Source organism: Lichenostomus cassidix, chromosome 4, assembly GCF_008360975.1.
Source record: "Lichenostomus cassidix isolate B80296 chromosome 4, HeHo_3.0, whole genome shotgun sequence".
NCBI lineage: Eukaryota > Metazoa > Chordata > Aves > Passeriformes > Meliphagidae > Lichenostomus > Lichenostomus cassidix.
The window spans coordinates 10,790,383-10,803,406 of NC_139484.1; the positions used below are offsets into that span (position 1 = coordinate 10,790,383).

General features: G+C 36.4%; 1 long non-coding RNA gene across 1 annotated transcript in view; it reads right to left on the reverse strand.

The window, feature by feature from the left end:
* The window catches only part of LOC146437842 (uncharacterized), a 37,963-nt gene extending 34,221 nt beyond the window's left edge, over positions 1 to 3,742 (reverse strand). Inside the window, exon 1 of the long non-coding RNA XR_014851987.1 lies at positions 3,681 to 3,742. This is a non-coding gene — a long non-coding RNA (uncharacterized LOC146437842). The remainder of the gene's footprint in view (positions 1 to 3,680) is intronic.
* Between the last annotated feature and the right edge of the window lie 9,282 nt (positions 3,743 to 13,024).

The following is a 13,024-nucleotide window of genomic DNA, read 5'->3' on the forward strand; positions in this document are numbered from 1 at the left end:
TTTTTCTCACAGTCTCCCTGGCCCTTCCTGGTTTCATTACTCAATTCTTTTCATAAATATCCCAAGCACAAATGCTTTCATTTTACTGGTTACTATTTCAGATTAAACACAACTGGACTCAGTTAAACAAACAAGCTTTATGGGACCACCTGTATAAAGCTAGTATTTTTTAATTTATACATTTTGAAAAAAATAAACATTCATAAATATTCAATCAGTGGTGATTTTGCATGGGTTTAGAATTTGATGGTCAAATTCAAGGACTCAGAAAAAGAGTGAAAGTAGCTAATAATAGAAAAATAATTTATCTTCCTATATTCATTTCTTTACCTACTAGGGACAGGTTTAAAGGAGAAAATACCACCTCCCAGTAGATCTTATTACCTTTGCTTGTACTGCTTTTTTGCCTCCCTTTTGCCTCCTAAACAGGCAAAATCTCTTTGTCAGGAAACACACAAAAAAGAAGTTATTTTTGCCAAATTATCAGACAATGTTTCATACAATCATATGATAATTCATGCTGTCCTTTTAGGATTGAAGAATACTGATAGTGGTAGGGTAGTAACAGAACCAGCCAATATAATGGAAGACTTGTCAGTGGAATTTCCACACAGAAAGGGTTTCCAAACAAAAAGCAAAATGCCCAGCTCATTACTTGCATTTCTCTTATTACCTGCCAACAAAATGGCAATGGAATCTGAAAAACTCAGGTTTTGAAGGCATGTTGTAAACATTGCTTCCATCATTCAAGCCAGAACCCTGGAAGCTTTGTTTCTGTGATATTTTACAAAATAAAAATAAGTTAAAAAAAATATTGAGGGATATCAGAGATTGTTAACGACACTTCTTCAAAGTATTGAACAGCAGGCCTTTCATTTTGGCTCCCCTCTAATTCCTAGGCTGACAAGTGAATCTGGTGAATTAATGTTGGAGATTTGAACAATAAACACTCTGGGCCTTTTCTATTGCTTCAGTGATGCAAAGCCTAATTAGATGGTTAACTAGGCATATGGCTACTTTGCATCATTGTAGAAGCAGAAAGCATCTGATGGGCACACTGCTTCCAGAAATTTAAACGTGCTGCAATTGTCGGAACTTAATCTTCCTAGATGCCCATAACAAATGGCTGGGGTCGTAGAAACATGGAGAACATTACAGGATTTTCTTTGTTTCCTGTACATATCAGTGGTATAAGCAGAAAACTTAATACATGCAGCGATTATTTTTTTACTGAAGACTCATAAATAAGTCAGTCTCAAGCAGCAGAAATATACTGAGTGAAAACCAACTACTTTAGATCAGTGCCTTGCTTAGTTATCAAGTTATCACGTTTTGAAAGCAAATTCCAACATTAAAAATTGGTGGCAACCATTGCAAATAATGCTGCAATCTCATCAAATGCAAAAACAAATGAACAAAGACTGAAAGATTGAGAACAAAATTTTTAGGGTTGAATAATTCTCATTGTATGTTGAAAAAGAACATTTGTTTTTCAATACTGAAATTTCCATAAACTAATCACCAAGAGAGTAACAAACCAGAGCAGTTCTTTAAGAACATACGGCTGATCCTTTTTATCATTTGAAGCTGTAATCTAAAGGATCTTCCCTAATGCACTCATTATTTAAATTTATTCATCAAATAGGTTTTATGAAAGTTACTTGGTTTACTGGCAATTTACAATCAAATCTTAGTGAACAATAAATATCCAGAAATCAAGCTCTTTTTGAATACTGAGTTTGTATGTTTTGCTTCTGCCTTTTTTCCTCTGAAGAAAGACCATATTCAAAATTGTGTTTCCCATTCTGATTCCCTTCACTACAAACTCAAAATCCAAACTGGCTGCTAATTTGTGCAGCTTCTTTTCAATCAGCCTTCTCAGTGAATGTTCCAGCACTCATGTTTGTTTGCTAAGAAAGTCACAGGAATCAAAACCAAAGGAGAATATGAAGAAGGATCCTAGAATCTGAAAGGCTATGTATCAGAAATTCTCTTGTCACAAAGAAGTATTTTTAAAAATTTGGAAACCACAGGTCTATCCAGAGAGCTGGAAAGACACCTGAATACATCTAGCTGTTGGTTCTTGAGGAAGGGCCTGGATTTCACGTTTTAAACATGGGCTCTAAAATTCCATCCAGCTTATGATCCTTTCTTACTAGCTTTTACGATTTTAATAAGCAAACTCAGGCTGGTGTCATTTAGCTGCCTATATGAGTGCTTCCAATGGAATTTTCTCTATGCATAAGAATGTAGTGAGAATTACACAGTACTTGTTTCTGCCAAGTCAGCATGATTACACTACTTGAATTATCCATGATCTCACTCAGATAGGGAAGAGGCTGGCTGGGAAGTCCCACACAGTATTCTAATGTCATAGCTGAGTATTTTGAGCTATTTGCTATATTCCACTTACCTTGGCATGAGTCACTTTTCAGAACTGATGCATATTCCAAAGCAGAGCAGAAGATTCAAATGCATACATTGGCCCAATCTTTTTCATCCCAAATGGATTTTGTTCATCTCAGTACACATTCTTCCTAAATCTGTGTTATTTTTATAAGGCATGGAATACTTTTTTCTCCCCTGTCAAAAATGTCATTTGAAAACTAAAATAACCTGCATCCTCTTCCTTCACCAAGCTTTATATAGTTAGGACATCCTTCAAGTACTCCTGTTAAAAATATATCCAACTCAACAATTCGGGTTGCTTGGTCCTTACATCCTTCTTCAAATTTCTGAGTCTCTCTACCTTCTATAACATCCTGTACTAAAAAGCACACTGCAAAAGATAAACTGCATTATTACCACAGCTACCAACATTCTGTGTTTTGTAGCTGTCATTCTTAAAGTCTTGTAGGCATTACAGAAGTCTTTGTGATCTCAAGAGGGCTGGGCTGACCATTCTAAGGCATAAAAAAAGTGTCCAAAAGTAAAATAGAGGAGATTGCAAATTATTTTTTTTAAATGCTTGAAATTAAATCAGTCAGTATCAGGAGACAGTCAGTGGTGGTATACATAATAATAGAAATGGGCTTTCTCTGGTTTATCAACTAACTGTTAATTCCAGGGAATTCAACTCTCTTAACACAATGCTATTAGCAAATAACACAGCCCAAGAGGAGAAGATTCCTAGAATAAATTGTTGGTGCTAAAATATCATGTATTAAAAAGGAGTCCATAAGATCTTCTGGGCAAGGATCACAGACATCTTACAGATTTCAATGTGCTTTCTGTACCCATTTGCCTTCTGTGACATTGGAACAAGAAATTAAAACAACCATACAAGCAGCATCCCTCTGCAGACACCACAGAGTTTGCAACTCCCTTCAGTGTCACTGCACAATGCAACCACTAATGTAAAAACATTCTTTTTTTCTTTCAAAATTACACAATGAATAATTTGCTTTGGCCAACTCTTGTCTTCATTACAAAGTGGCTTCTGCCACTTCCTCTCAGTGGGAAGTGATCCATGTGAGATGAAGGCTGCAATTCACATTTTTAAAATAACATCTCTCCTCTTTAAAGTGAAGGGATCCTCAATCATTTCACATAGATGAAAGAGGAAATTGAAACCTATCCCAGCTTTTTATTCACTCTTCTATAACTAACATTTACCTATCCCAGCTGACGTGTCTTACATGTAAAATTCAGAACAGTCTGACAGGAATGAACAAGCCTACCTTACAAGAGAGCTGTATATAAGAGAAACAGTGCTAGCTTCCTCCCTGGAAAAGCAGAATCTGCAATGCAGAATAAGGAAAATTTTATTTCAGTGGAAATTAAAAGAAATAAATCTTATGTGGGAAAAGAGAGGATTTGTTCCTAAATTTCAAGAGTGCAGAATGAACAGCAGTAGGCCACCCTGCACTGAAAAATAATAAAAACTTCAAGAACATAGGAGTTTAGTTGGAAATACCAAGTTCTAAATATCTTAGAAGAAAAGTGCCAGCCTGAAGCAGGACTGGAGTCAGGAAAAGGGCATTCTAAGCATCAGTGCAGTAAGGCACCCAGAGAAGCAGAAGTTCATCCCCGCAGCAGAAAAGAGCAGGGAAATGTTAAGACGAGAACAAAACCAAGAGCCATGGAAGCAATTCTCCAAGGAACAATACGAGCAAGCATGCACAGGAGCCATAATAAGTAATTCTCGCTATGTCACAAAAAGCTCAGCTGTTCTGTTCTTTGCCAGCTCTCACTCCCTGGACAGAGGGGCCATGGCCACCCTCTCAGGACCTGGCCATTTTCACTCCAGCCCTGCCACCACAAGCAGCCCACCTGTGACAAGGGCCTATTTGGGGTGACATGCAGGCCACAGAATCACTCAGGTTGGGCAAATATGCACAGACCCAGCCACAATACTCTTTGGAGTTGAGGGTAACTCCACAAACATGAGCTGAACCAAGATAATGGCCTCAGAGCTGAAAATCTATGAATTAAAAACCCAGACTCTTTCATTTCCACGTTTTCAAAATGAAAGATTAATTTATATCCAATACTTTCTTCAAAAATGGAGCCGAAAATATGTTGTATGCAAGAAATTCTCCAAACCAAAACTATCATCTTAAAAGAACTGTTTATTTCACGTCGAATCATGTACCTTTTTTTCTCTTTCACGGGATTAAAAAAAAAAAAAAATTATTTTTCCTGGGTTTTTTTCATCTAGTCATAAAATGGGGGGAGGAAAAAAGCATACACTGTCTCCTTCCAGACATGCACTAGCCCTTTGAACTTCCAACTGGACCACTTGGTCCTGGAAATACTAACTGCAATAATGGACTCAAAGTATTTAAATACTCAAGCAATGGAAGTGAAAAACTGGAACTGGGATCCGGATTGCTTCCCATATCAATTGAAGTGCAGCCTCATTTTTCTCCTCTGCAGCTCACCCAGGAGTTTAAATTAGAGACCTGCACAGAACCAGCTTTTGACAGGTGATGGCAGAAGGCAAAATTCTATGTTTAGGACACTGGAAAAAATTACAAAAAAGTGTTCTCACATTTAAAAACCTCTAACTGCAGGGTATTACTGTGCACCAAAAATGATAATACAAAGCTTTAAACAATCATGCCATGAAAAAACACTTTCTGCTTGCCAATGTTATCTCACTTTATCCCTTATTTAAAGTGTTACAGCACATAAAAAAGGTTGAAGTCATAAATGAATCATACAGGCTTCAATACACCTTATATATGTACACACATATATAATCACCCATATCCTTAGAAAACATTCTTCATATTTTTCCCATTTTCAACAAATTTAAGTTTTCCTAGATTTACGCATGTGGTACTAACATGCTTTCCTCAGATTCTTAAGTGGACTGAACTGCTCAAAAACCTCCTAGAAAAATATTTGCAAGGACTGAGAAATAACCTCAGGAAGTCAGACTGACATTCTTGGAATGCAAAGATCAAGGGTTTCTTTGCACTATTTTTATTATAAACAAAGAACCCACTACAATTGCAGTGGCATCACTGGGGGAGGTAGAGGGAGGAGATGAGGAACAGTAGGAGAACTGGAAAAAAATACAGATAATTATTTGAAAGCCCTGAGTATATTCCTCCTGTACTCCTCACATCATTATGGCAATGAACATACCCCAGGCCTTTTCACCAAGAATTTCATTTCTGTCTGAATTAAGTCATAACACTACAAATTTTGGAGGCTGTTTAAAACATCTCCATGTGAAGTCAGATGCGAACTACTAAACATTTCCCTGTTAAAAAAAAAACAACAACAATCAAATACCAAAACACAAAGAAAAACAAAAGTAAGAGGAAGAAATAAAATGAGCTCAGTTTTCTGACCCTGTAAATCATCAGGAATTGTTTCATCTTAAACATTAAATGCCCCAGCCATTGCTAGCATGTAGAGATAAGACATTTCCACCTCCACATGACAGCTCATACAAACTGTTTCTTGTTTATATCCCTATTAGGAGTTCACAGCAGTCACCGAGATTATTTCACTTGATTTGATTCCTCCCCTGCTCTCTCTGGTTCATTTAGCAAGCCCCATACAAGGCTATTGATGTCCCTTGGGAAGATCCAAAGTGAGCATTTGCACTGACAAAAGCTGCAGCCAGATAACGCCGCGCGGAGCCCTGGCCGCCACAACGCGCCTCTTTCACCAGCGCTCTCGCCCAGCTCACCTCCTGAGGCAAAGGGCTGAGACAATTTTCCATGCTGCTCCCATGGTACCGCTTTTCCCACCTCTCCCGATCTACCAAAGACAAAATGGGCTAAAGTGACAACTAAGGTGACAGCAGTTGTAAGGTTGGTGTCTGTGGTTGTTGAATCCCAGGTTTCCTGGTACAGCCTTTCCGGTGCAAATAAAAGTGAGAGTGCCTGAAGAAAATACATTTGGTTAAAACTTAAATACGTTCTCAGCAGTTATTTGAACCACCTCTTTTCTGTGCCCACAGTTTGCAAAACTAAGCAAATATTAGGGAGAGTTAGAAAAATAATCGTTTGTTATTTTTTTTTAAATAAAAAAAAGAAAAAATATAACCTACATAACAAGGATGACTTGCATCCCCTTTCCAGTTGAGGGCCACACCCTGTTTGGACAATAATAGAGGAGACTATAAATAGTTGATAAGAATTTACTCTGATGGTAAGATAGAGCAGATACGCTGTAGTCTAATCAAATCAAAGAACTTCAGCCAGCAGTGCTTGAAAATTTACAAATATTTTGCTAGCTGCAAAACCTATCGCTTATTGTACCCAAAACACAATGGAAACATTGGGGGAGGGGTGGTATTTATTCCAATGCAACTTTGTTTATTGGAGTTACAGAACAGGCTAATTTTTTTTAGTTAAATATTACAAGGAGGAAAATATTATAACAGGCACAGACTTCTTTTTTTTTTTTATGTATTCCCCACATCATAGTAATACAGCATTCTTTTCGTTTAATATTACAGCTTGTAACTGTTCTAACTGAGATACAAGTCTCCTGAGTGAGTGTTAAAACACTTCGGTATTACTGTCTTAACTTCATCTGTAAAATATGAAACAAACTGGAATTGTAACAAAGAACACTAAGCAACCTTCCAGAACACTCCAGCCTTTAACCTCCATGCCTATCAGATCCCTGCAATCATATCACACACTGAAATAGATAATACATGCCATACTTGTGAAAAAAAAATAAGGACCTGCAACTACAACCAATAAAATATTCTTTCACCATTTTTTGGATGTGGACAAAGAACAGAGGCTTCTAGAACATCATCCAACAATAAATGATAATAGATATCTGAACTTGGTGTGATTCATTTGCACATGTGACCTGGGAATGAAATCAAATACGTTTGCTGGAAGGAAATCAAAGACAGAGTCAGTCTGAAAAATTTTAAAACAAGAGCTGGAAACAATAAACGATACTTAATCTAGAGTAAGAGAAGTAAATACAGTAGTAGAGAACCCAGAAGCATTTTCTTAAAGGCAGATGTGCAGACAGAGCCAGTAGTATTTAAAATGGTCTATAGCTAAGGCAGTTGACATCTCTGTACATAATACAGATGTTATACATGAGCAGCTGTGGCCAAATCCCAGATGGTCACTTGTGATATCTGTGACTGTTGACCTGAAAAATCACTGAACAATGAAGTTGTAGGAGTTGTTGGGATTTTTGCTAAACCCTACATAGCTCTTATTTGTTCCTGGATACTTTAGTAGTGAAAAAAATCAACATTTTTGACAGAGTATCAACCAAAACAATTGACTCGATCAAGAGGCTGATGTACAAAGACCAGCTCTGTAAATTCAGGCTGTAACAGTGTAAGTTCCCTTGAAAATAGGTCTCTTCTGATTGAATAATAATGAGCACTGAATTTTAAGACATTCTCTCTAACTAAATCTTTTTGTAACACCTGAAAAGAAAATTAGCCTTGTATTTTGTTTTAAAGAAAGAAGGAAATTATACAATTAAAGAAATTAAATAAAGAGGGATAAAAATATTAGACATGTAGGAGGAAAAAATGAAAGGATTATGAAAATTAATTAAAATAAATATGAGGTCAAATCAACCACATAAGTTATCCTACTTGCTTCGTTTCTGCAAAAGAACAGTCTGGGGTATTCAGTTAAGCTATGGATGTTCAGAGTATTTCATGGGGCTACAACCTGATGTCAAACTTCACCTGTTCTGTAAGCACCAACATCTGCCTCACTGTGTAACCCCACTGTGCCCTGGTTTGCAGATCACATCTTCATGAACTACTTCTGGGTAGTCTCTGATAGGTGTGCTCCATTACAATCTAGTTTTTGATCCTTTCCTTCCCATTCAGTATCTCTGCCAGAACAGAAAGTTTGCTCCTGCCAGATGAGGTGTCCTCAGGAGACTTGGAAAAATCTCCAGAGGTTCAGTCATGGCTTTGCAGCTCTTCCTAGTGTAGGACCTTATGCTGAATGATTTTGGCTCTTTGCAGAAAGTGTGTTATCACAGCACATGGCACAAGAAGGAACAAGTTCTATTTTTATTTCTAAAAGTAATTTGTAATAACTCCTCATGAAAAAGTGAGGGCTATTTTTAAAAAATATTATCTCTAATATCATCTATTTATAGATGCATGAAGCCAGACTTGTTGAAGCAAACAGAACACATTTAAATCCTGGAATAAAGGTCAGATTTCCAGAAATGATCTGCAGCTGGAAGCTCTCACCACCCTCAACACACTAAGTTCTTGGAAACCCAGAAATATATACAGATACCTAAACAAGAGCTGAGTTACTCTGAAATCTGGTCCCAATTGTGAATACTAACACCTCCTGAATATCCACTCACTGGGTTCTGAAAAGCTGACAACCTACAGCTCCCACTGACTGTGAACCCCTATCTTTGTAAAAAACCAAAGCCACAATTGTCTGATAGGAGATTGCTGTTGTTCCAAACCCAAAAATTTGCTTTTGCATTTTTTAATTTGAAAATATCCATCTTTGTTCCAGCCACATATGACTTAATTTGTTAGCTTTTTTCAAGGACCCAATACTACAAGGTAGAAATTACAAGGATGTACTAAAACTTATCAATGACACCCTCTAAAAATGAGCCAAACTTTCAGGGCTCCAGAAGCATCCATTTAAGTTAAACAGCTTTGTTAGTGGAAATTTCACTATGTTCTAGGAAAACAAGGGAAGAGAAGAGCCCTCTGCTGGGAACTTTCAGCTGGGTATGATTGTGAATCCTTTTATACACACCATAAGTATTTAATGATTTTGAAACCATCTATTTTTTCAATTAAGATGTCAATTAAAAAAAAAAAAAAAGCAAGGGAACACTCAGAGTTGATCTTAAAAAGTCAACATCAACCTCAGTGCTGTGTTGACACTTTATGGATTATTTCCCAAACACTTTATTTCCCACCTTCATAGAATTAACATTTTCTTCAACTCTCTGTGCACCATAATGACGATAGTATAAAACAAGGGTTTTTCTCTTCACTTATACACCATGGGGTCGTCTTTAACTTAGCTTGTGCTAAAATAACCACAAAATTGAAAACGATGTTTCCCATCCATGCTCCTACTTCTATACTCCAGCCCTACAGTGACTACTGTGATAGTTTTGCAATACTGGATTTTGAATATTGATAAAGTTTGAAAAATATCACTTTCATTTTTAAATATAGTAAAAGGTAAGAACCTTACAGTTTTACATCTGAATGCACTACTTCAATCTCCTCACAGAGCTTTGCAACCAAAATTAGGTTTAATCTTTTTTCCTCAGGAGAGGAAAAAGAATAGAACTTCAAATGCAACAATAAAAAGTTAACATAGTAAAGAATCTTAGCTAATTTTTTTCACTAAAGCAATGCAAAAGGCTGAGCAACAGCTGACAAAATTGCCTCTAAAACAACTTCCTGGAAATATATAAGTATTACACCAGCTGTAAATTGAATTGCATCATTTCACATGGATTAGGAGACAGACATTAGACTATTTTCTCACAATACCTTTGAAGAAGAAAGAATTAAAAGAACAAATAAAACAAGAAATTTAAGCAAGCCTCCTACAACAGTCAATATTCCAAACTACATATTAAGGTCCCTATGATTAATTTTAGTTTGCATTTCAAATAAAGATAAAAAGATTTTAAAGATTGTCTTTCTGCCTCTGAATATATTCACAATATGGACTATAAACACCAAAACTACTGAAATAAACCCATTTTATGTACATGAATTTTTTTTTATTTGCCTATATCTTTTAAATTTTAGCTTAAGTAATCAACTGGGATAGCTTTCCTCCAGAATACACAAATTTTTCTCTTCATGATGGTAGGCAGGTTTTTTGGGGGGCAGTGTTGGGATTTTGGTGTTTTTTGGAGGGAGAGGGATTGTCGATTTCAGGAACAGGAAAAGTGTATTTTCATAAGGATATCAGCATTTTAATCCAGTCTCTCATTGCCAAATTTGTATCCCTGTGACACCAAAGAGATGAGGACACAAACTCGATGAGTTTTAGAACACCAAGGGACCATGCTCATCAATATTTTGGAGAGCAGCAGAGAAGGCACACCCTTGAAGAGAAGGCTGCCTCCCTGTGGCAAATGAATACAGGAGAGGCCAGGCAAACCACCGAGCCTTAGCTCCAGTTTCTTTTTCCATCAGCCTCTGCACTGTTTTGTGGGCAAAGGGATTATCAAACACGAGTACAAACTAAGACCCTCAGTTTCCAGAAACGTTTGAAAGAATAATTGAGTAGTTCTAGTACTATCACATGGACTCAAGCAGCCAGATCATCAAATGTTCCTCTGAGCACACTCTCCTCTTTATGCTGTGGCAGAAAATCTCCAGGGGAAAAACACACCAAAACCACACACACAAGTAGAGAAATAAACTTACCAAAAAATCCACATAACCAAAAAGGGCCACAGTTTTTCCTAACTCTTTGACTTTAAAGTTTAAAGCTTACGTTGTATTTTCATTTTTATATGTTTTAATTAAAACAAATTGAATTGCACCAAGCTTCTCTCTTGACATCATCCTGATACAGATACAGGTATATTTTTACGAATTCAGAGAATCAAACTATTTTTTTGCTGAGGTCCAATTAACATCTAATCTTTCTTGCTGCTCCCTTTGTATTCCCTGCTTCTAGTTCTTTCAAATCAGTTCCTTTTTTGCTGCTGAGTCCTACTCTTGTAAGGACTCCATGGTGCCTTTACTACAAGTTCCTTTTTCCTTATTTTTCCATGTCTCCTGCACCATGTTACTGTTAAAAGTAACTCTAAAGTTATCGGGTAGAAATAGTTGTGCTTGTGTCATTATTTAGTTCAAACTTAATCTGGCCAGTGATATCTCTAGAAATAACTAAATTGACTTTATCTGAATGAAGACTGCATCAGCAACAGTCGGGTTAATTACATTATTCAGATAGCGTCATCCCATACAGGTTGTTCAAGCATTTTCAGATGTTTCCTCTTATTTCAAAACAAATATTTTTAAGAGAGACAAGTTATTTTAATTTTTTTGTTGCTGTTGTTTAGATCTTTAGCTCTTTAGATTTTTAGTTCTCTTTAGCTTGTTCTTCAACCTCTTGCTTTCTTAATTGACAGAATGGAAAAATGAAAGAAAGAAATGGAGGAAATACAATCAGAAACCTGCTATGCCAAAGAGTTTCTGGAAATTACAACATCTTTGAACAAAACATACCCTTTTTGCTGGATTAATTATTATTTGGGTGGCTTAATATTTTTATAATTATTCACAATTTTACATTTATTCACATCTTCGTTGATAAGTGTCTTTTCCTATGTCAGTACAGCACAGGTTTATCCAAAGCACTCAAGTGTTTTTGTTCAGTGTGTGCAAGTCTTGCTCTCAGGCTCTCCCTGAAATATCTAGCTACCACTTTTTCAACATGTTGAAAAATAGACAAATCAAAGACAAGGAATTGATAATTTGTTTTGCAATATAAATTAACCAAGAGCCATTTTTTCCTTTCCAAATGTGTATTTTCTCTCTCAGGCTTTGTCTGTTCTTATCAAATGTCAGGGCATGCTCCAAATAAACCCCTTTAACACTGATTTTTGGACCAAAGTTCTAGGTAAATCAGCTATTTATTTGAATTATTTAAAAATAAAATTTTTAAAAAAGGAAATTATTTCCTGATTATATCAAATCTAGAGGTCAATAACAGATAAGGCTTTTCAAAATCATATCCATGTTTACTCTTTGGAGTTCTCATATTCATGAGTCCGTCATCTAGATGAAAATTGAGATTAAAATGCCTTAGCAAACTAGAACTAGAACAACGGAAGTTAAAGAAGGAAAATATTTTCATTGAGTCATCTAGTCTGCCCCTGCACACGTAGGATTGCTCCCTACAGAGTATTTTTTGTTAAAAGGGAAAATTGCAGCTTTCCAAAAGAGTCCAAAAGGGAAATGTCCAACAGCTCTTTAGGTGAAGTTTGAGCAGCATCAGTTTCCAACTCTGCGTTGCAAGGAGAGTTAAAAATAAAAACAAACTGCATTTCAAATGTTGGAGGAAAACATGACAGTCCATTGGGCCAGAAGACTGGATTTTATGCTGCTGGCAGCTAAATACATAGCCCCATATTGAAATTCCTACTGCTGCCTGTGCCATGGAAGGGAAGATGGGAATCATAATATTTACTGAAAGAGAGCAATACAGACGTAGATTGAGATGTTAAATCAATTGTGTTACCGTGCTGCACCTCTAAGCTTCATTAACTCCTGTTATTCTCAAGGCTTTAATTAGCCTTGAAGGAAGAAATAGTTCCCGAAAGATTTTTTTCCCTCTGTGTGCTGCACACAATGACAGGAAAAATCAAATCCTAAAATTTCATTAGGAAGCAGATATTATAAAAGAATAATACAACACATAGAGAAAAAAATAGGAATAAAATTGATGTATTCATCTTGTATCTGATGTGTCCATTGTATTAATAGAGGGGTGGTTACTGTTCTTTCTCTCTGTGGTAATGCCCAATGTTCTTAATGAGAAATTGGAGCTCTGTTCTATTAGGTGTTTTACAAACACAAATAAGGATCTGGATG